Source organism: Taudactylus pleione, unplaced genomic scaffold, assembly GCF_031769625.1.
Source record: "Taudactylus pleione unplaced genomic scaffold, aTauple2 ptg000041l, whole genome shotgun sequence".
Taxonomy (NCBI): domain Eukaryota; kingdom Metazoa; phylum Chordata; class Amphibia; order Anura; family Myobatrachidae; genus Taudactylus; species Taudactylus pleione.
Genome location: NW_028284443.1, coordinates 32,321,888 through 32,343,499, shown reverse-complemented (window position 1 = coordinate 32,343,499; position 21,612 = coordinate 32,321,888). Strand labels below are relative to the sequence as shown.

At 46.9% G+C, this 21,612-nt stretch overlaps 1 pseudogene across 1 annotated transcript; it reads left to right on the top strand.

The window, feature by feature from the left end:
• Positions 1 to 8,855: 8,855 nt before the first annotated feature.
• Positions 8,856 to 20,089, top strand: LOC148538075 (uncharacterized; annotated as a pseudogene). The gene is made up of 5 exons (XR_015872592.1): positions 8,856 to 9,266; positions 12,631 to 12,668; positions 13,472 to 13,610; positions 15,884 to 16,084; positions 19,106 to 20,089. The product of XR_015872592.1 is annotated as an uncharacterized LOC148538075 (transcript).
• The last annotated feature ends 1,523 nt before the right edge of the window (positions 20,090 to 21,612 follow it).

Genomic DNA, 21,612 nt, shown 5'->3' with positions numbered 1-21,612 from the left:
TAGTACATCCAAAGTAACCTGGTGACACATCCAAGGTGTCTATCAGTGCTCCAGGGCATGCCTCTATTAGCTCTCTTTCTGGGCAGCTTACTGTCAGTGGTGTGGCCCCGACCCCAGCTGTGCAAGCAGTGTCTGACTATACAGAAGGGAGGCTGAGCTGTTGCTGCCTCATCTCTTGTCTCCCTGTAGTCCCAGGGAGCTCCACAAAGCTGGTGAGTGTTAACTATAAAAATTATTACAATAAACAAAGACGATGTTTGTAAGTTATAAATATCTTCTTTGTATTATTCTAATCATTTTTATATAAAATCTCAGTAGTATGACCCTGCCTGCACGTCCCTGGTGGTTAGAAAAACGCAGCAGTGTCTGACCATTTAAAAGCTTCTTGGGCAAACATAATTTAGTCATTGTGATCTGTGCAGCATGAGACCTCTTGGCTTATCCGGAGAGCTGCAGTGTTTGCGGCTGGTCAGACTTGCCTCACATGCTGCCTGACTTCCCAATGTGCGTTAATGGTACCGATGTTTACGCTGTTGCACGTCATCTTACGGATATGGGAAGGCAGCAGTGGGTGTCCCTATGTTCAGGCATTAGCATATTTTAGCAACTGCGATCCGTGTGAGAATGCAGTTGTGTTTGCATTACCCTCCGTCTTTGAATCAGGCCTTATGTCTTGTGTTGTTGGAGAGATTCAAGTATAAGGATCATGGATAGAATCTTTGTTGTGACTTAAACAGGGCCGGATTGAGGGCTACATGGGCCTGGAGCTGAAAATGACCAAGGGCCTAGTATGAGAAGCAGAGGAGGTGTGACCAGTGCTGAGTGGGTGTGGCCAGTGCCATGTGGGCGTGTACACCCCTGTACTCTCAGCCCAATGTCTCCCTAAATATGTAAAGGAAAAAAAAATGCTTCATTTTGTGAGGTAAATAGAAATACAATGTTACTACTTATGATTTATGGCTGACCATGCAGAGAGCAGATGGCCAGTCATCATCATGTTGTCATGACAATGGGCCTATTTTTATGTGGAGGCCTGGAGCTGGAGCTCCATCCGCCCCATTGTTAATCTGGCCCTGGACTTAAAGGTAGTTGCACTGATGTTAGGTTTGCGAGGTGGATTCACAAAGTGCTGTTGTTTTCTGTGTTTATGGGACAGCAGACACTAAAAATCAGTATGTCACAAAGAAGTGGCCAGAGAGAGAAACCTTTGTTGCTGGAGAGTAAAATGTTTAGTACATTCCATTGGTTGAGCTGCAAAAAATATTTTTACCTCCGCTTCACATTAAGTTGGACCTAATGAAGAGTTTTGTGACAGCTCTGGATAAAGAAGACCGGGCTTTCAGTTATCTGAGGGAAAGGTTTCCAAAGTTAAGCGAAGCAAAGATAAAAGAAGACTTATTTGTTGGCCCCCAAATAAGGAAACCGCTTATGGATGAAATGTTTAATGCTACATTGATGAAAACTGAGGGCCTGATTCAGACCCGGTCGCTAAGCAGCGAATGCTCGCTAGGGGCGATAATCGCACATCTGCGTATGTGTCAAAGTACGCATGCGCGAACCAGTCACTGCGTCCAGGAATCGTGCGCTCGTAGTACACAGACTGGACGCTACTTTGAGTGACAGCGCCGTTTGTGGGTGGTGACGGGAAGGTGCTTGTGAACGGGGGAGTGGATTTGCGAACGCAGGCGTGTCTGAGCGTCAAAACGGAGTTTAATGGGTGTGCATAATTAGCAAAGTAGCATCATTGTACACGTCACTTGGTTGTATTTTAGCCTGAACTGATCGCAGTGCTTGCGGTGGGGTAGGGGCTACCTCAAGTGCTGCGTGTAGCTCCGATGGGTCTCGATGTTACTGATTAATCAGACACTTCCTGGAGATCACATGTGAAAGGTGGCCGGCTTTATACTCCTGCGTACACTCACTGCTGTCGCCCTCTAAGACATAGAGGGCGTCTTTAAGCCAGACAGTGCGAGTGCGGGATTTGCATACCCAGTCCCTTTTGGCAGCGAGGGAGCGCAGCCTAGCGACCGGACCTGAATCAGGCCCTGAGTCAGCTGCTTGGTCCTCCTTCAAAACTGCTGTGCATGGATTCTTAGGGAGCAGAGAAGAGCCAAATATGCGTCCATCGTGAAAGCGCTATTGGACAACTACACGAATATGGGTTGTAGAATGTCACTTAAGATTTACTTTCTACATTCTCATCTAGACTTTTCCCACGACAACCTGGGTAGTGTTATTGATGAACACGGGGGGGGGGGAAACGTTGGTGTTCTTAGAGACAACGCAGGGGGAGATGGTGTGGCTGAGAGACGCATGGGGTTAGGAAGTTACACAGGGACACACATCTGGGTGAACCGCTGTTGTATGATGATGACCTTATTAATATTCCTACACAAACAGGCATCTTCCGGACGATGTGACCTACATGAATAGTGAATACCGACTGAAGACGCCATTCGTCCCAGGGAGGATACATTTCTTCACAGGTTCCACATTGTGAGAAACCACCATATACGTAAGGTGCATATATAATGGAAAGGAATGTTCATGCTGACACACACACGCTGACACAGATGCACCCACGCTGACACAGATGCTGACAAAGATGCACCCACACACGCTAACACACCCATGCTGACACAGATGCACCCACGCTGACACAGATGCTGACACAGATGCACCCACACATACTGACACACCCACACTGACACAGATGCAGACTCAGATTTACTCACACACTTTGACACACACACACGCTGACACAGATGCACCCACGCTGACACAGATGCTGACACAGATGCACTCATGCAGACACAGATGCACCCTCACACGCTGACACAGATTCACCCACACACCCTGACAAAGCCTAGTACACAGACACACACATACACCTCTTTCAAATGCAGTGAGCCTGAGCCAAATAAATATAACAGATGCAAAAGTCATCCCCTACCCAGATCCTCCCCGCAGCTTCCACTCCTCCACACGCCCACTGGCATCTTCCACTCCCCAAACCCCCCCCTGCTGGCACCACACACTAATACTCACCTTCGGTGCATCTCCAGAGCGCTGAGGAAGGAGGACTGACAGGTGTCACCAGGCGCCGGCGGCAGCTCTCGGGATCAGCATGCAGAATGATAGGAGGGCTGCCTTGGAGGAGCTGTGCACTTATGCTGCAGCTCCCCCTACAGTCAGCCACAGCACTAGCAGGCACAGTTGCCTGCTGCTCAAGTCATTACACTGTACAGTAGATCTCGTCGGTCAAAGCACAATGGCGCAGGGGGGGAGGGGGGTCACGGCTTAGTGGGTGGTGTGGATACAATGCCCTGGCTGGCAGCGCCCCCCTCTGCTGGACCTGCCACGGCGCCCAGGGCACAAGCCCTGCTCGACCCCCCTTAGTTATGCTACTGACACTGGGACCCTGCAATGATGGGGGACTACTGCTGGTTCCTTTTAGAGAGATCAATGAGACACTGTATAAAAGGAAAGCATCAACATCCTATTTCACTAAAGCAAAGTGACTTTACATTTTGTCCTTTGTTAATTATATTACGGTAAATTGGATTGGTAAGAGTTTCTGAAGTTTAGTTTCTGACGTTTTAAGCATTTCTGTAGTTTCATTAGTATTTTATAAATTAATATGATGAGAATGTTTCAATTCTATAGAGATTAATTAAAATTTTCACTTATCTTACTTTGTTTCAGATATAGATATGACCTTTTTTGTCATTTGTGCGTGTCTAATAAATCTGACATGATAGAGAAAATCTGATTTTTCCAATGAATTAAACATCCCTAGGTTAAGTGAAAATACATAGGCCCCCATTTATTAATATTCGCATTTGCAATGCGATCAGGGCATGTCTGTACCACCCATGATCGCATTGCAATATGTGATCATTTCGTCCGGATGTATTAGCCGTCCTTGCGATGTCTATGGAGAGCTGCCGGCCAGTGCAGGGGCTGCCGCGCATGCGCAGTCCTGGTTACTGGCGACCATTGCCAGGGGAGGGTTCCGGGCGATCCCTCCGCCGGCTAGTTATGCGGTGGTAGCCCATATTGGCCTGCATCGCATTCTAGATATTGGTAAATCTGCCAGCATCGCATCCCCCATAAAAACCTATGGAGGATGCGGCTGCCAGGGGGAATGGTGGGATCACAGCAGGTATCGGAGACCTGCTGCAGTCCCTCCTTAATACATCAGGGGGATACTTAATATTTGAGGTAAACCCCCGAAAACTGGTGTTTTTAGGGATTATACCTCAAATATTCAATGATAAATGGGCCATATTCACATGCCAGATGCAGAGATTTTTTTCAAATTCACCTCCTTCTTATGAACAATATAGTAGGATATCAATATTCCAAATAATCATAATAAACCTGATCTAACAAATAATTATCGTTCAGTAGGAGAGTTTAACCGGAGTAGAGTTTAACCATTAGTAATGAGTTGGGCCAGAATGGAATTAGCTGATTATGTATTTGGTAGTGAGTGTTTACAAACAGTAACTAGGGGCTTAATTTACTATACAGCATCTTCATAGGCGTGTAATTCAGCTGCAGGATTCAAAGGCCAATTATATTCAATACCAAACAAGCCTCATATTGTATATAATTATCACTTTAAATTCAGCAGCCGAAACAGGTGAAGATGGAAAGTGCTGCATAGTATATTGAGTCCTAAGTTTTTTCCCACCTCTCCTGCCTCCTGCACTGCCTCTAACTATCACTGCCCCCTCACTCTCTCCTGTCCATCACTGACACTGGTGGGAGGGGGCACAGGGCCTGATTCAGAGCCGGACGCTCTGACAGAGCGCTCGCTCTGAATCAGGGGCGGTCTTTTTTTTTTTTTTTAGAACGGCCTCCTGGCCGCTCGCATAGCTGTGGGTGACCACCCACAGCTATAGCGAGCGGCCAGGAAGATGGTCGCGATGGTCAAGACCATCGGGCTTGCGGCGAGACCCTTGTGGTAGGGTCTCATTGCCGCAAGCCCCAGAGAGCTTTTAGCTCACACAGAGCCGAAAGCTCTCCCACTGACATCACTTGTGATGTCAGTGGGGCCGCCCCCGGACGGTAGGCGTTCTCATGGGAATGCCTCCGTCTGGGCAGCCACCCCCCCGGCCCGCCCACCAAAGCGGGCGTGCTGTCACTCAATATCGGCAGCACGCCTCCTTTGGTGCGAGACCCGGAGCGACGGCTTGCCCGTCGCTATCTGGGTCTCGCGCATGCGCACGACAGAGCCGGCTCCGTCGTGTGCATGTGCTCTGGGCCACCATCAACCCGGTTGGAAGCGCTCAGCGCTTGCTACCGGGTCTGAATCAGGCCCAGAGTTCATACCAACTCTCATTACATGCCAACGTGATGGCATAATTTTTTATCAACAGTCAATTCCATACTCCCCAACTATCCTGATTTTAGCTGAACAGTCCCTCTGTTTGGATACTGTCCCCGCCGTCCACCTGTGTGGGAAAGGTTGGGAGGTCACTATCATTATTGCTTTGCTATGAGATGATTGGAAGCTGTTTGCTTGCTTGCGGCATTGAAAGCCTGGAGAGGTCCCTAGCATGATGAGCAACGGGTGTGATGCATGGCAAAGCCCCAACTTAGGGCCTGATTCAGAGCCGCTCGTAAGCGGCCGCTCGTTCGCTCTGAGCGATGTTCGCACATCTGCGCATGCATATGGGTCGTAATGCGCATGCGTCAACCAGTCATTGCGGTCAGAAATTGTGCACTCGCAAAACAGCGAGAGCCTGCTAATTTGAGTGACAGAATGAGGCATTTGTGGGTGGTAACAGGGGAAGGTGCTTGAAAACGGGGAGTGGTGATCCGAACGCAGGCTTGCCAAACGGTCAAAACGGGCGTTTAATGGGAGTGCATAGTTAGTAAGGGAGTGTCATAGATCACGTCACTTGGTTGTCTTTTATCCTGAACTGCTCACAGTGATTGCGGGAAGTAAAACCTACCACAAGCACTGCGAGCAGTTCAGACGCATTTCGATGTACTCGATTAATCTAATAAATAGCGGAGATGACATATGATGCGAATGGCCAAGGGGGCGTCTTTACAAAATAGCGAGTGCATGTTTCGTTCGCTCGCTCAGACATAGAGGCGTCAACAGACCGCAAAGAGCAAGCGCTCAATTTAAATAGCCGGCCCCTTTTTCTGAACGACCGTTCGCAAATAGCATCCGGCTCTGAATCAGGCCCTTAATACGCAATGTTGGGAGGTATTTGATTTTATTATATAGGTGTACTAGCTGCTTATTACACTGCAGCAACATGACTAATGTTCTTTTTTCACATAAAAGAAGTGTAATGTATTTAATTATTAAGTAGCAGAAACATGAAAGAAGGCCTAAAAAAATTATATGCAACAAATCACGATTACAAACAGTCGTTCTGTGCAATTTTATTTGCAAGATAGAGGTGGCTTCTGCAGACAGCTTAGAATTTAGGCCGGTATCCAATTAGCCATGGTAAATTACCGCGGCTAATTACAGCGGCTAATTACCTTGCTTGTGGCTATCCAATAAGCCCGATGCCAGCACTTATTGGGGAATTTGTTTAGCGAAACCAAATCCATGATAAGAAGCCTTTTTTCTCCCGAGCGCAGCAGGGAAATTACATAGGTCCGCGACTTTTCGCAGATCCTATGTATTTTCGTGAGAAAAACAGAACATTTTCGAATTAAAAAAAGAGGTTCAATTGGATACCATGAAAAAAACATTGGCGAAAAGGACCCGAATAAAGGCGAAAAAACCCAGTCCGAAATTTTTTATGAGCTAATTGGATACCGGCCTTAATCATAGAATTTATACTGAACAAGCATACAGCATAATGAACTTGCATTTCTGGTTTTGCATGCTCATTATATAAAGTGTACCCTTTTTAAAATCTAACGTTTTATTCTACATTACAAATGAAACTGTGAATCCCAAAGAAGTGCTGCTACTTGTTCAGACAGATGTACTGCAGTCACTTGCTAATAATAACCTTGTGCCTTTAATAGATTTACAATGGACCAAAGCCAAACATACAAACACAGGATATCATGTTTAACATATGACTTAATATGTAATGGTTCAGCGATAGCATAAGAAAATATTTAGTTTTAATTTTGTAATATTTTATATAATAAGTTTGTGACAAACATTTTTTGGCTTACTTTTTTGTGTTTTTAAAACAAGATAAATATTTTGTCAGGTTGTAAATTATGTTTTAAATGTATTGCTTAATTTTATGTACAATATTCTGAGAATACTGTAACTACAAAGGTTATACTATAGTGTATAATGAGAAATTCTGCCCTCTGGTGGGCATTAGTAGGATATGCAGTTTTATATTTGCATGTGTTTAAGATTAGAGATGACTTTGACGGGTTAATATAGTCGATGGCTTTTAAACATCGATGGGGGAGGACCATCTATGGTTCGGGTCGGCGAATGAGCAATGGAATAGGGTCCGAGGCCACATATTCGCAGTACTGAAGCTATGGTATTTTGTCATCAGAACTGCTCATTGTTGTTGGTAAAACTATTTATGGTAGAAAGGCATTGATGGTTACTAATAAATTAATAGATAGTTGTTGCCATCCCTATTTTAGATATATACATAGCAGTAATCATAATCGTTCTACTTTTAGTGAAATAAATAAACTTACTCTGATTTAAAACTCCACATAGATCTATCTATCTATCTATCTATCTATCTATCTATCTATCTATCTATCTATCTATCTATCTATCTAAGCTGATTGAAAAGTAATGAGACTGCCTCTGTTTTTCTGTCCCATAGGTAAACATGGCAAAACTATGCTGGATATTGTGAAGCTCATACATCGATGTGTCTGAACCTGCGGTTGGACTACGGTAGTCTTCTTTGTTTGGTCACAGCGAGTGGAAGGTCTTCGTTTGTTTCGTCATGGCGGTGTCTGTGAGATTAAGTCAGAGATGTGTGATTGAATTTTGTGTTAAACTTGGAACAACGATTGTGCTGCAGTATTTTGGTGGTGGAAACACTTCCAAGAGGGTAATATGTGAGTGACTGACGAAGCGCGTTCTGGGAGACATCCACCGCGATTACAGATTTCAACATTACCAAAGCTAAGGAAATGCAAAATGACAGAAGCTTAACTTTACGCAAACTTTCACCTTCACTTGGCATCTCATTCCAACGGGTTCAGCATATTTTGGCAAAGGAACTGAAAATGCATCACATGTGTGCCAGGTGGGTATCCAGAAATCTCAAGAAGAGCAGATACGACAACAAGTTGAATTGTGCAAGAACACAGTTTGAATGTCAGAGAGGATACCTGCTTACCTGACATAGATTGTGACGTGTGACGAATCGTGGATTTGTCACTATGATCCGGAATTCAAACAACAGTCCAGTGTATGGAAACACACCAATTCGCCTCTGCCCAAAACATTCTGTGTGATTCCTTCAGTGTGTAAAGTCATGCTTCTGCCGTTCTTTAATGCACATGGTATGATCCTACAGCAATGGGTTCCCTGTGCACAGACAATTAATGGTGACTACTATGCTAACATCCTAATAATCCATTTGCGTGCAGCCATGAGAAAGAACAAAACACATTTGCTGAAGAAACAATGGTTTTTACTCCAAGACAATGTCCGGCCTCATGTTGCTACTGATGCATTGGCAGCACTTACTAAAATTAATGGGACAGCACTGGATCACCCTCCATATAGCCCGGACTTAGCGCCCTGTGATTTCTGGGCATTCCCAACCCTGAAATAACAATTGCGCTGAAAGAAGTTCTCAACAGATGAAGAATGCCACAGCTGCAACACTAACCCTGATGTCACAAAACAGTCTCCTGCACATCTTTGAATCAGTGTTGAAACACTGCAAAAAGTGTATTGAATGTGAAGGACACTACTTTGAAAAAGAGTCTTCTGATTTTGATCAAAAACATCAGTCTCATTATTTTTCAATCAGCCCTCGTATCTATCGATCCATCGATCTATCTACCTACATAAATTAGTTTACTATACTGTGGTAAATTAGGTTTGCAATATCACATCAGCAGTATTTATGAGCTATCTTGAAGTGGATGGTGCTGTTCCTCATACACTGAGAGCACAAGTCAGTGATGGACAACCTGATATACTCGACACTGATATACTCAACACTGATATTCTTAGTCAGTGATGGACAACCTGATATACTTGAAGGACGGCATGTGCGACCTTTCATCTTCTTAAAGGCCCGCACACAGTGGTGGATCCAGAGGGGGCGATGGTAAGTGTTTTTGTGTAGGTTTGCATAGCCCCACTTAATCATTCACTCATTCAATGGTCATCCACCAATCAGTGTGCTGCACGTATGTGCCTGAGAAGAAGGCTGAGGATTACACCACCAGAGTTGCCAGGCAGGATCTTCTTTATGCCCTCCCCCTACCACCCACACATCTATTGCCCATACTTTGAACTCACTTTAAGAATGGAAAATCGGCCCCAAAATGCAGCCCAATCACCTATCCCCAAATGGTCCCATATGCCTCTCACTTGCTCACAAATTACGTATACCACATGCCACTCAGCTTGAGTCAAAATTTACTTATGTGCTGTTAGAACCACTTGTTTTCATGGAACCAACTACATGACCTGGGTCCTCACTGAGTGAAGTCCCTATCCTCTTGCGGGGATCCCCGGTGGGAGTCTTAGACTCCACGTCAGTGTATTTAATTGTGTCAATTTCATGTGTTTGTATTTAGGATCTATGTCATGTGTGTACTCTGATACACTCGCTGTCTGGTATGAGCTCCATGGTTATTGCATCTACTTCTTGTATCTCATTGCTTGTTATGTGCTGTTCCCACTGTGCCAACACATATGTGCCTCTCATTGCACGCTACGCACTATTCCCACAGTGCCAACACATTTGTGTATCTTACTGCATGCGAAGCACTGTGCCAACACATATGTGCCTCTCATTGCATGCTACGCGCTATTCCCACAGTGCCAACACATTTGTGTATCTTACAGCATGCTAAGCACTGTTCCTACTGTGCCAACACATACGTGCCTCTCATTGCACACTACATGCTGTTCCCATGGTGCCAACACATTTGTGTATCTTACTGCATGCTAAGCACTGTTCCCACTGTGCCAACACATATCTGCCCCTCATTGCACGCTACACGCTATTCCCACAGTGCCAAAACATTTGTGTATCTTACTGCATGCTAAGCACTGTTCCTACTGTGCCAACACATATGTGCCCCTCATTGCACGCTACACGCTATTCCCACAGTGCCAACACATTTGTGTATCTTACTGCATGCTAAGCACTGTTCCCACTGTGCCAACACATATGTGCCTCTCATTGCACGCTACGCACTATTCCCACAGTGCCAACACATTTGTGTATCTTACAGCATGCTAAGCACTGTTCCCACTGTGCCAACACATATGTGCCTCTCCTTGCACGCTATGCGCTATTCCCACAGTGCCAACACATTTGTGCATCTTATTGAATGCGAAGCACTGTTCCCACTGTGCCAACACATATGTGCCTCTCATTGCACGCTACGCGCTATTCCCACAGTGCCAACACATTTGTGCATCTTACTGCATGCTAAGCACTGTTCCCACTGTGCCAACACATATGTGCCTCTCATTGCACGCTACACGCTATTCCCACAGTGCCAACACATTTGTGTATCTTACTGCATGCGAAGCACTGTTCCCACTGTGCTAACACATATGTGCCTCTCATTGCACGCTACACGCTATTCCCACAGTGCCAACACATTTGTGTATCTTACTGCATGCTAAGCACTGTTCCCACTGTGCCAACACATATGTGCCTCTCATTGCACGCTATGCGCTATTCCCACAGTGCCAACACATTTGTGCATCTTACTGCATGCTAAGCACTGTTCCCACTGTGCCAACACATACGTGCCTCTCATTGCACACTACATGCTGTTCCCATGGTGCCAACACATTTGTGTAACTTACTGCATGCTAAGCACTGTTCCCACTGTGCCAACACATATGTGCCTCTCATTGCATGCTACACGATATTCCCACAGTGCCAACACATTTGTGTATCTTACTGCATGCTAAGCACTGTTCCCACTGTGCCAACACATATGTGCCTCTCATTGCACGCTACGCGCTATTCCCACAGTGCCAACACATTTGTGTATCTTACTGCATGCGAAGCACTGTTCCCACTGTGCCAACACATATGTGCCTCTCATTGCACGCTACACGCTATTCCCACAGTGCCAACACATTTGTGTATCTTACTGCATGCGAAGCACTGTTCCCACTGTGCCAACACATTTGTGTATCTTACTGCATGCTAAGCACTGTCCCACTGTGCCAACATATTTGTGTTTCTTATTGCATGCTACATGCTGTACAAACAGTGCCAACATATCTGTGTACTGTATTGCACACTAACAAACCACCACCTCTCAGAATATCGCAGCTATACCCCTTTCAGTGTGTTCCCCCGTAGAAGGAAAATCCAAGGCTTGACATGCAGGAAAATATATAAATCCAATCATGCAGTGTACACTACTATTGTGTTCTATTTGTCTTTGGGCATCCATAGTCCACAAAAAAAACCTATTGAATGTAGAAAATAGAACATATATCCAACATGTCGTACGGGATGTAGTCTACATCCCGGCACCAGTATCCCGACCGTCGGCATCCAGAATGGTTAGTATCGGGGTGCACGGGGAGTGTAGCATTTGGTAGCAGGGTTAAGTTTAGGCATTAGGGGGAGTGGTAGGGTTAGGCACTGGGAGGGAGGGTTAGGATTAGGGTGTGGGGGGGGGAGGTTAATATTAGGCACTGGTGGGGAGGTTAGCTTTAGGCAGCAGGGAGGGGGTGTTAGGTTTAGGGTGCAGGGACGGGGAGGTTAGGTTTAGGTACTAGGAAGGGGGGTTAGGTTTAGGCACCGGAGAGGGAAGGTTATGGTAGTGGTAGGGAACATACTTACCTTGCGTTCCTATGGGTGTTGGTATGCTGGATGTCGGTATTCTGAACAGCGGCATCCCGACAGCCGGGATATCAGACCCGACCCAGTCGTACACCATGTGCCACTTTGTTGTATAAAAACCACTGGCGGACATCATTATTAAATTGCCCAAGGTGTCTTTGACACTGAATAGAATAGAGTGCAAAAAAGTATTTTGTACATGACACAGTGTACAATGTTGGGTTTCCTTTTAACTATAGAGAATACTAACTGACCTTTCTAAATGACAGTCACTGTCTTTTTGTCTTTAGATCTGTGCTTAACCTGAAACCAGCAATTGGGAATATTAGATAAATCTGTGCTTAACCTGATCTGTGCTTAACCTGAAACCAGCCATTGGGAATATTAGTTAAATCAATAAGGGGGAAAACCACCCAGTCATGCAGTGGATATGTAAGTGTACATATACATCATCTCTGCACACATTCAGGTATTTCCATGCCATTACAGGCTGTTGTGCACATATTTATAGTCCTGCTTAGTCTGTGTTACATAAACTGCTCAGCTAACTAGCAGAGTGCTAACTGAGCTTCACATAGAATGATTGGTCCCTGTACTGAGATGGACAATGAGAGCACACAAGTTTTTTTTTTTTTTTTTATAGAAAACTAATGATGATCAAGGGATGAGATTCTTTTCCATGTAAGTCCCATTCCCATAATGTACATGTGCAGGGATTGGACAGTTCTTGTACAGTGATTATCTCAGGGTACGTTGAATGGAGTCAGTCTATAAATCATTGCCAATAGGTCTAAGCAGAAAAGTGTTTGTGTTCATAGCAATCTAGTTTGATTTAAGTCAGCAGATAGATCAGCAACTCATATTAGTAACATAATATGACAAAGGTATTGCATACTCATAACATTTCCTGGGCTTTGCCATGGTGACATTGATAGAGCACTGCTAGACTATTAGAGTCTTTGTAAACTATTTAAGAATAACAAAGGATGCATTCATTGTTGGCCTAAACTTTGCATTGTGTGCCATTCTAGCTAGTGTGTTAATGCCGGGTCTATTAAGCAAGACCTCATGGTCCATTACCCTTTCTTTAGATTTGACCCAATGAAGTCTAGGGGTCTTGGGCACAGTGTGAAGAAGCAAAAGACTTTACTCTCTCCCATGGAGCTCATTAGGTCTTTATAGAAATACAATAAATACTCACCCATTACTAACACTTGCTCTGAGGAATATTCACCAGACAAACAGCCTGGTGCAAGAAGGTAGTCATTGTTTTCTTCAGTTTTCAGCCCACATAACAATTAATAGCCTGACTAAAGTGAGGGATCATTTGTAAAAGTATTTCATGTTTTCATGGTGATGGTTCTACTGCGAGAAGCTCATCAGCTCTATATAGCACCCTCAGACCACTTTATCATATTGCCTGTAATAAAGTTTTCAGCTACAGTCCATTATTTTTAAATATCCATGTTTTTCTTTTTTTATAGGAATGTCTCTGGATCGTGAACCGGAATTTATAACTGGCTTTGTTGAGCTATACAGGCGCCATGACTGTCTTTGGCACACAAAGTCCAAAATGTACAGCAACAAATAGAAACGGTATCAGGCTTATGCGGAGCTGGCTGAGTACAGTAAACATACCACAATACTGCATTCATCATAGGCGAAACTGGGGGGTGGTTCGGGGGTGCACAAGATCATCAATTAGCCCAGTTCGCTTAAAAAAAAAAAATGCCAACCGGGGGAGCTGCTGCGCATGCCCAGCAGCAGCACTTCCCACAAGCAGCAAAGCAAAGGAGCAGCAGGTAAGTGACTGCATTGAGGGGGGTGGAGTTGGAGCTGTACACAGTGCTGAGGGGAGATTGGAGCTGTGCACAGGGGGGAGGGAGGGGGGATTTGAGCTGTGCACAGTGCTGAGGGGGGGATTTGGAGCTGTGCACAGTGCTGAGGGAGGGAGGGGGGATTGGAGCTGTGCACAGTGCTGAGGGGGGGATTGGAGCTGTGCACAGTGCTGAGGGGGGATTGGAGCTGTGCACAGTGCTGAGGGGGGAATTGGAGCTGTGCACAGTGCTGAGGGGGATTGGAGCTGTGCACAGGGGGGATTTGAGCTGTGCACAGTGCTGAGGGGGGATTGGAGCTGTGCACAGTGCTGAGTGGGGGAGGGGGGGTTGGAGCTGTGCACAGTGCTGAGGGGGGATTGGAGCTGTGCACAGTGCTGAGGGGGGATTGGAGCTGTGCACAGTGCTGAGGGGGGATTGGAGCTGTGCACAGTGCTGAGGGGGGATTGGAGCTGTGCACAGTGCTGAGGGGATTGGAGCTGTGCACAGGGGGGAGGGGGGATTTGAGCTGTGCACAGTGCTGAGGGGGGATTGGAGCTGTGCACAGCACTGAGTGCGGGAGGGGGGATTGGAGCTGTGCACAGTGCTGAGGGGGGATTGGAGCTGTGCACAGTGCTGAGGGGGGATTGGAGCTGTGCACAGTGCTGAGGGGGGATTGGAGCTGTGCACAGTGCTGAGGGGGGAATTGGAGCTGACTGCACAGGGGGCTGGGAAGGAAGGTTGGAGCTAACTGCACAGGGCTGGGGGGGATTGGAGCTGACTGCACAGGGCTGAGGGGAGAGGGGGGATTGGAGCTTACTGCACAGTGGGCTGGGGGTATGGTTGGAGTTGACTGCACAGGGCTCTGGGGGATTGGAGCTGACTGCACAGGGGGCTGGGGGGTGAGGTTGGAGCTGACTGCAAAGGGCTGGGAGTGTTGGAGTTAACACAGGGCTGGGGGACACAGGGCTGACGCACAGTGTAGCTGGGGGAATGGGGCAGAGAGACACACACGGGCCAATGGAATGGGGCAGAGAGATGCATACTGGGACTGAGAGACGCACACTGGGGTCAAGGAAATGGGGCTTAGAGACACACTGGGAAGTACACTGGGGCTGAGAGACGCACACTGGGTTCGGGGGAACGGGGCTGAGAGACACACTGGGGCAGAGTGATGCACACTGGGGCTGAGAGGCATACACGGGTTGGAGGAATGGGGCAGAGAGATGGACACTGGGGCTGGGGGGGATGGGGCTGAGAGATGCACACTGGGGCTGGTAGAATAAGACTGAGAGCCACAGGTGGGCCTGAGAATGTAAAGACACGGGGTCCTAGGGATAGAGAGAGACAAGGCGGCCTGGAGATAGAGAGACATGGAGGCCTGGAGATAAAGAGGCACAGAGAGCCTGGAGAACCATAGAAGGGCCTGGCGATGGAGGCATTGGGGGGTCTGGAGTAATGAAGGGGAGCCTGGAGAGACACAGAAGTTTGATCAGGGAAATTCACATTTTTCCTGCACAAAAGCTTCTGTTACTATAGTATATATTATCTGATGACATGATGTATATATATATATATATATATATTATCTAGATTATGATGTTGACGTGGGTTATATTTCTACCTAAACAGGCATCTTCCGGACAATGTGATCTCCTACATGAATAGTGAATATCGGCTGAAGATGCTCCCCAGTGAGGATAAAATTCCTCAGAGGTTCCCCGTTGCAGAGAAACCACCATATAGGTAAGAAAAGACTTTCAAACTGACTGGGGCCCCAAAAACCCGCCTAGGGGTGACACCAAGGTGACAGAAGCCGGGTGTTGCACTGTAGCATTAAATGCAGCACTCTGCTCCTGACAGTGTGAGGGAGCCGGCACTGCACAGTGCTCACCCGTACTTCTTCCACACACCCGACCACTGGGGTTCGGGCTGCGAAGCCATTCCCCCTTCTCAAGTGACTACGCCCACTGCTCACGAGGCCATGCCTTCTGCATCGGGTGACACCATGGGGAAGGACGCCACTAGTGTTTTTTTTCCAATATCTGACATGGTGCTAAAACTTGGACCACCCATTACCAGATCTCTAGTTTCGCCTATGGCGTTCATAGATTGGGTGCGCAGTAAGATTCAAAATCTGTGGACTGCCTTCATCAAAGAGTACAAGAAGGTGGAAAATTCAAAGCAATCGGGCGCTGGGGCCGACAGCATATATAAAAGCAAGTTCTGGTATTATGAGCAGCTCATGTTCTTGGTGCAGCAGGATCCTGTCCATCCATCTGTGTAGGTGATGGCAGAGACAGAGCAGTGCAGTTCACAGCAAGAGGATGTGGGGGAATCAGCAGAGGCATCTTTGGTAAGTAGAGACCCAGCAATGTGGAATGTCAGCAATTTGAAATACTCAGTCCCCAACACATTTTCAGATATACTCCTCCTGTCACGGCACGGCACGGTCCCCGTTAAAGTATGTCATATATTCCTCTCTGACCTTTTTGGCCAGAGCACTCCTGGTTTCAATCACTGGTGGTACAGACACTGAGAGAAACTGAGCAACCTCTTCCAGATGGTCTAGGTCTTCCACTGCAGCTGTGCCCAATAACCTTTGCTGGGTGGCTTTTTGCGCAGGAAGTTGTGCAGGACACAGCAAGCAGTGACCACCCAGTTAATCATCTCCATCTTTAAATTAATAGGGGTATGCAAAATCTGGAATCTGTTACTCAAGATCCCAAAGGTGTTCTCCACAATACGCCTTGCCCGAGATAGCCGGTAATTGAAGACCCGCTTCTCATGATTCAGTGCCCTCTATGGGAATTACTTCATTACATTCTCATGATGTCACGACCAGGGTTTCCCGGCATAGGGGATGACGGGTAATACCTGTGAGGATGCTATGGCGAGGGGCGTCTGGAGGTGGCGCTGGTGTCTGGCGGGGTGCATTGGCTACACGTAGTCCTGTGCGGACATACTGTCACTCTGGTCTGGTTAGGCTTGGTGGTGCTTTCGTTCCATTCTGGCATGGGCGCCGCCATCTTGCCTCTGGACATGTGACCTAGTTGCCCTATCCTGGTGTGTCACATGCTCTCTCTGGCCTGTCACAGTGCAGCACTGGGTATTTAAGGGAGTGCAGAGCTTCCTTTCATTGCCAGTGCAAAGTGTTTCTCAGCGAGAGCTGAGAGAGAGAGTTCCTGTGCTCATTCACCTGCCTGTTGGATCTCTGCCTAAGCCTGCTTTACCTGACCTGCTCCATACCCTGCTGGAATCCCCTGCCTCCTCCTTTTGCCTCTCCCTTGCCTGAGTACCTGTGTCAGCTGTTACCCTGCACCCTGCCTCCACTTACATTTCCTCTAGATATTTTCTCTTCAGCCTGTAATTCACCTCAGCCTGCAATTCACTTCAGCCTCACAAAACCTGGAATACTGGACTGCCTTCTGTTACCACTACCTGGACTTTTACCCATTGCATCACTACAGTTCCCAAGTGCACTTTAGTGCTAAACCCGGACTTTCTGTTTTGCCATATTCATGTCTGTTAAGCCACTCATTAAAAACTCCACATTTACTTTTAATCTGCTTCAGTGTCTGGTCCTATTACCACCCCGGGCAGACAACAAAACCAGAACCTAACACATGAAGGGCGAAAGCCTCGTCAGCTACGAAGACATAGTTCAGGCCGTGTTTCATAGCCTCTCTCGATGGCAAATGCAGGGTGTTCGTGGTGAGCCGTTGGTAGAATGCCATGGTCTTAAAGGAGCCACCGTCAGAAGCACGGCCGTTCTTCCCCACATCTACAAACAGGAACTTGTAGTTGGCGTTTGTCTCAACCCGGGTCTGTTTCCCCTGCCGCAGGGTCACTTAATGATTCTGCCAGCGTTTTCTGTCACATCCCAGATGCACAGGCTTCAGTGTTTCTCGACCTGCTAGGTCCAAAGTGAGATCTAAGCCTACTACAGAGTATTGCATTGACAAGTCCCAATCACCTGACTGTAGCGGCCAATCGAGAGATAGCCTGAGCCTCTCCATACCACCTGTCTCTGCTCAGCCTATCCCAGGTAACCCAGGGGTATATCTCCCAGCTGCTGACTCTACCAAATCGCCAATACAATGTCTAACCTCAGTTCCTACTGAGTGAGCTATACTGAGCTCCTGTTGCTTACCTGTATCCTGTTGTGCAGTTTTGCTTTCTCCTGCTATATGGATTCCTGCAAGTGATCTACACCTGGGGCAGCTATCCCACCTACAACTGGGGCAGCTATCCCACCGGCTGCACAGAGAATCTCAACCTGTTCCTGCTATCCGAACCTGCAACTTGCCTGTGTATCATTGCATGGTGAGTGTTCCTGGTTCCTGCGCCATTGATGCTGTTCCTGGTATCATCATCCACTATACATTCTGGTGTCCGGTCTGCATCCGGTTCTGTCTATGCCTGAGGCAGTTATCCCACTAGTTGCACAGAGAATCTCTACCTGTTCCTGTTACCCGAACCTACAACTCGCCTGTGTATACTTTTCTCACTACTTGGTGAGTGTTCCTGGTCCCTGCTCCATTTGATGCTGTTCCTGGTATCATCACCTACTACCCATTCCGGTGTTTGGTTTGCATCTGGTCCTGCTACCATCTGAGTGCTCCTGGATCCTAGACTATAGCGACAACCCAGTTTTAGCCTGGTGAATACGTTGCCAAGATCTACCACTCCAGCATTCCGGTTTACATTAAGAGTGTTTATTATATTTCTACAGTATTAATCCAGTATCAGCCTGGTCAATCTACTGCCACACTATCCTCTGATTGCACATACCAACTTGTCTCCAACACGGCATCTCTCTGCCGAGACCCGGGTTCGATTCCTGGTCAGGGAAATGTTCTACATTATATGCCAGGAGGCCTGCCAGCTTTCTTTACACGCCTCCACACACCAACACAGACTAATATCTGACACCTGGTTCACAAACAAATACAATTCTGATAGCGTTCACCACCGCCTTCAGAACAACGCTGAAGTACCCCTTATAGTTGTAGTAGTACGACCCGCTGTTGGCAGGTGGGGTAATCCTAATTTGCTTGCCGTCAATAGCTCCCTCTCAGTTAGGGAACTGCCACCGGCTCTCAAATTCATCCCCAATGGCTATCCACTGCTTGTAGGGAACTGTGAAAGAATAGAAAAAAAATTACTATATGACATTTATTTTATTTTTGTCTGTTAACAGACCCGACATCTGAAAAACCAAACATACACAGGAGGAGGAGGACCCACTACTATTAAAACCACCAGATGAATTTGACCACCTTGCTGCCTATGTGAGCGCAGCACTGAGAGCAATGGTCCAAGACCAAAGGACCAAAGGATTCAGTTTGAAAGACTGACGTCCGAACTGATATTTAAAGCTCAGAACTCTCTACTCACATCTGACACAACCATTGTAACCTGACCCGCAGTTCCTGCCCCCGATACACTCACCTTGCCGCCACCCACCTACTATTCAACACAGACATACCTTCAACCAACAGCCAACTACCCACCCTACCATTCTGCTCCCCCACCCACCTCCTACCAAACTCCTCCCCCACCCACCTCCTTCTACCAACCTCCACCCCCACCCACCTTCTCCTACCAACCTCCTCCCACCTCCTTCCAAACTACTCCACCATCCACCTCTTCCTACCAACCTCCTCCTCACCCACCTCCTCCTTCTAAACTCCTCCCCACCCACCTCCTCCTACCATGCTGCTCCCCCACCCACCTCCTCCTTTCAACATATTCCCCACCTCCTCCTACCAACCCAGTTGTCCACCCTTCCAGCCCAGTATTTTCTCTGTAATACTTGAAGCTCATAAGGAGAATGCTGCTTTCGCACAATTGTGATGTTGGGTCCCCCCCCGTAATTATACTTTCTGCATTTTATACAGTTGTTTTCTACCAAAAATCCGCCATGTTGGCATAGTTTAGCACAGTAATGAAGAAGTTTCATACTCCCTGATAAATATGGTGCTGTATGCAGCAGGGTGTTTGTGACACAGACTCAGGCGGGTTAATGAACACATGCTGGAAGTGCATTTCAATGGGGCCTGGACCACTGAGTTTGCACTTGCAGCATGTATTTGCAGCCCTGAAATCTGTGCCACAAACACCATAGCTCATACAGCACCATACTTATCATGGATTAGGTAACTTGAAGTAACTTTTTGCATTTTATAAATATATATATATATTATATTTAAAATAAGTATGTATGTTTTATACATTTTATAGGCCATGTTGGCCACAGAAACACACAAAAAAAACTAAAAAACTTTTGTTGAGTCTTTAATATTTCACAAACTATAGAAAGTTTAAATAAAACATTCGTCTGGTTTAACTATAATAAAAAGTGTGGTGTGTGTTTTATCTTACCTTACAATAATGGAACTGCAGCACCTTCACGATAGCCTTGCAGGTTTCAGGGATAATGCGTTCCAAAGCTTGAACCGAGATATGGGTCGCAAACTTTAGATCTTCAAAGGAGCGTCCCGCAGCCAGGTACCTCAGTGTAGCCACAAGCCTCTCCTCGGCCGTGATGGCCATCCAAAACTTGGTGTCCTGCTTCCAGATATAGGGGGTCACCAGACGCAGAAATTCCTGGAAGGTGGTGTCATCCATCTGCAGGAAGATGCGGTAGTCGTCTGAATTATTCTCCTTCATCTCCGTCTCCAGCAGCCAATCCTTGGTCCAGCAGGACCTCATTCTCCTCCTATGCTGGGCTCTCCTCATTCAGCTTTACCACAGCATAGGACAGCAGAGCTATATATTGGCAGGGATCCATCACCACAAAAAGCAGGATATAGCACAGGAGATAGAGCAGAATAAAGCACTTTGTAAAGCCAGGCAATGCACAGTAGCTAGCAATGTGGAGCATTCAGCAGGGTAAAAACCAAGCCTCACTAGTCACAGAACAAACAGAAGTGTGCAGAGCTAAAATGGCTGCCATTTTTTATACCCCACAGTGAAGCCCAGCCCTCTATTTAAATTAAGGCCCAATCTATTGGAGGACAGAATGTTTTTGCTGAGGCACACGATCGATCGTATCATGACCCATTGTATAGGGGCGAGAGTGATCGTACATCAGATCGTATGTAAATCTTGTGTGAAAAAAGCAGCAAATCATGCGGCTGGGACTGCCAGGGAGTTCCTGGGAGTTCAAGGGAAATCATATGATGAATCGCATCTAATGCTGGTCGTACTAGTGTATGGCCAGCATTATGAGAGTTGTTCCCTGTTCTCATTAATATTAAATTTAAAATGCAGTCCCCATATAGTAATCATAGAAAGGCGGCACTCAAAGACTGCACTTTAGGTGAAATAGAAGTGTTTACTGAACATTACCATTTCAGGGATGGTCTCCCCATCATCAGGATAAAGGTGAATAAAACAGTGCATGTATAAATACTTTAGGTCTGGACCCCCACCAATAGCACAGGATCCCGCCGTCCACGCTTCTGGGCACCGCATTTGGGGCCTGATTCAGACCCACTCGCGAGCGGCTGTCCGCTCGCAAGTGGGTCGATGTTATGGACTGAGCATGCGCACGACGGAGGGAGCTCCGTCGTGCGCATGCGCCAGACGCGACGAGCGAAGGAAAGTCCTTCGCTCGTTGTGTCCGATCAAAGGGGGCATGCTGTCAATGTTGATTGACAGCACGCCCCCTTTGGTGGGCGTGCCAGGGGCGTGCCTCCCTGACGTGGGCGTTCCCACGGGAACGCCTCCCGTCAAAAGCCGGCCCACTGACATCACTAGTGATGTCAGTGGGAGTGATTTTGGCTCTGATAGAGCCAAAATCA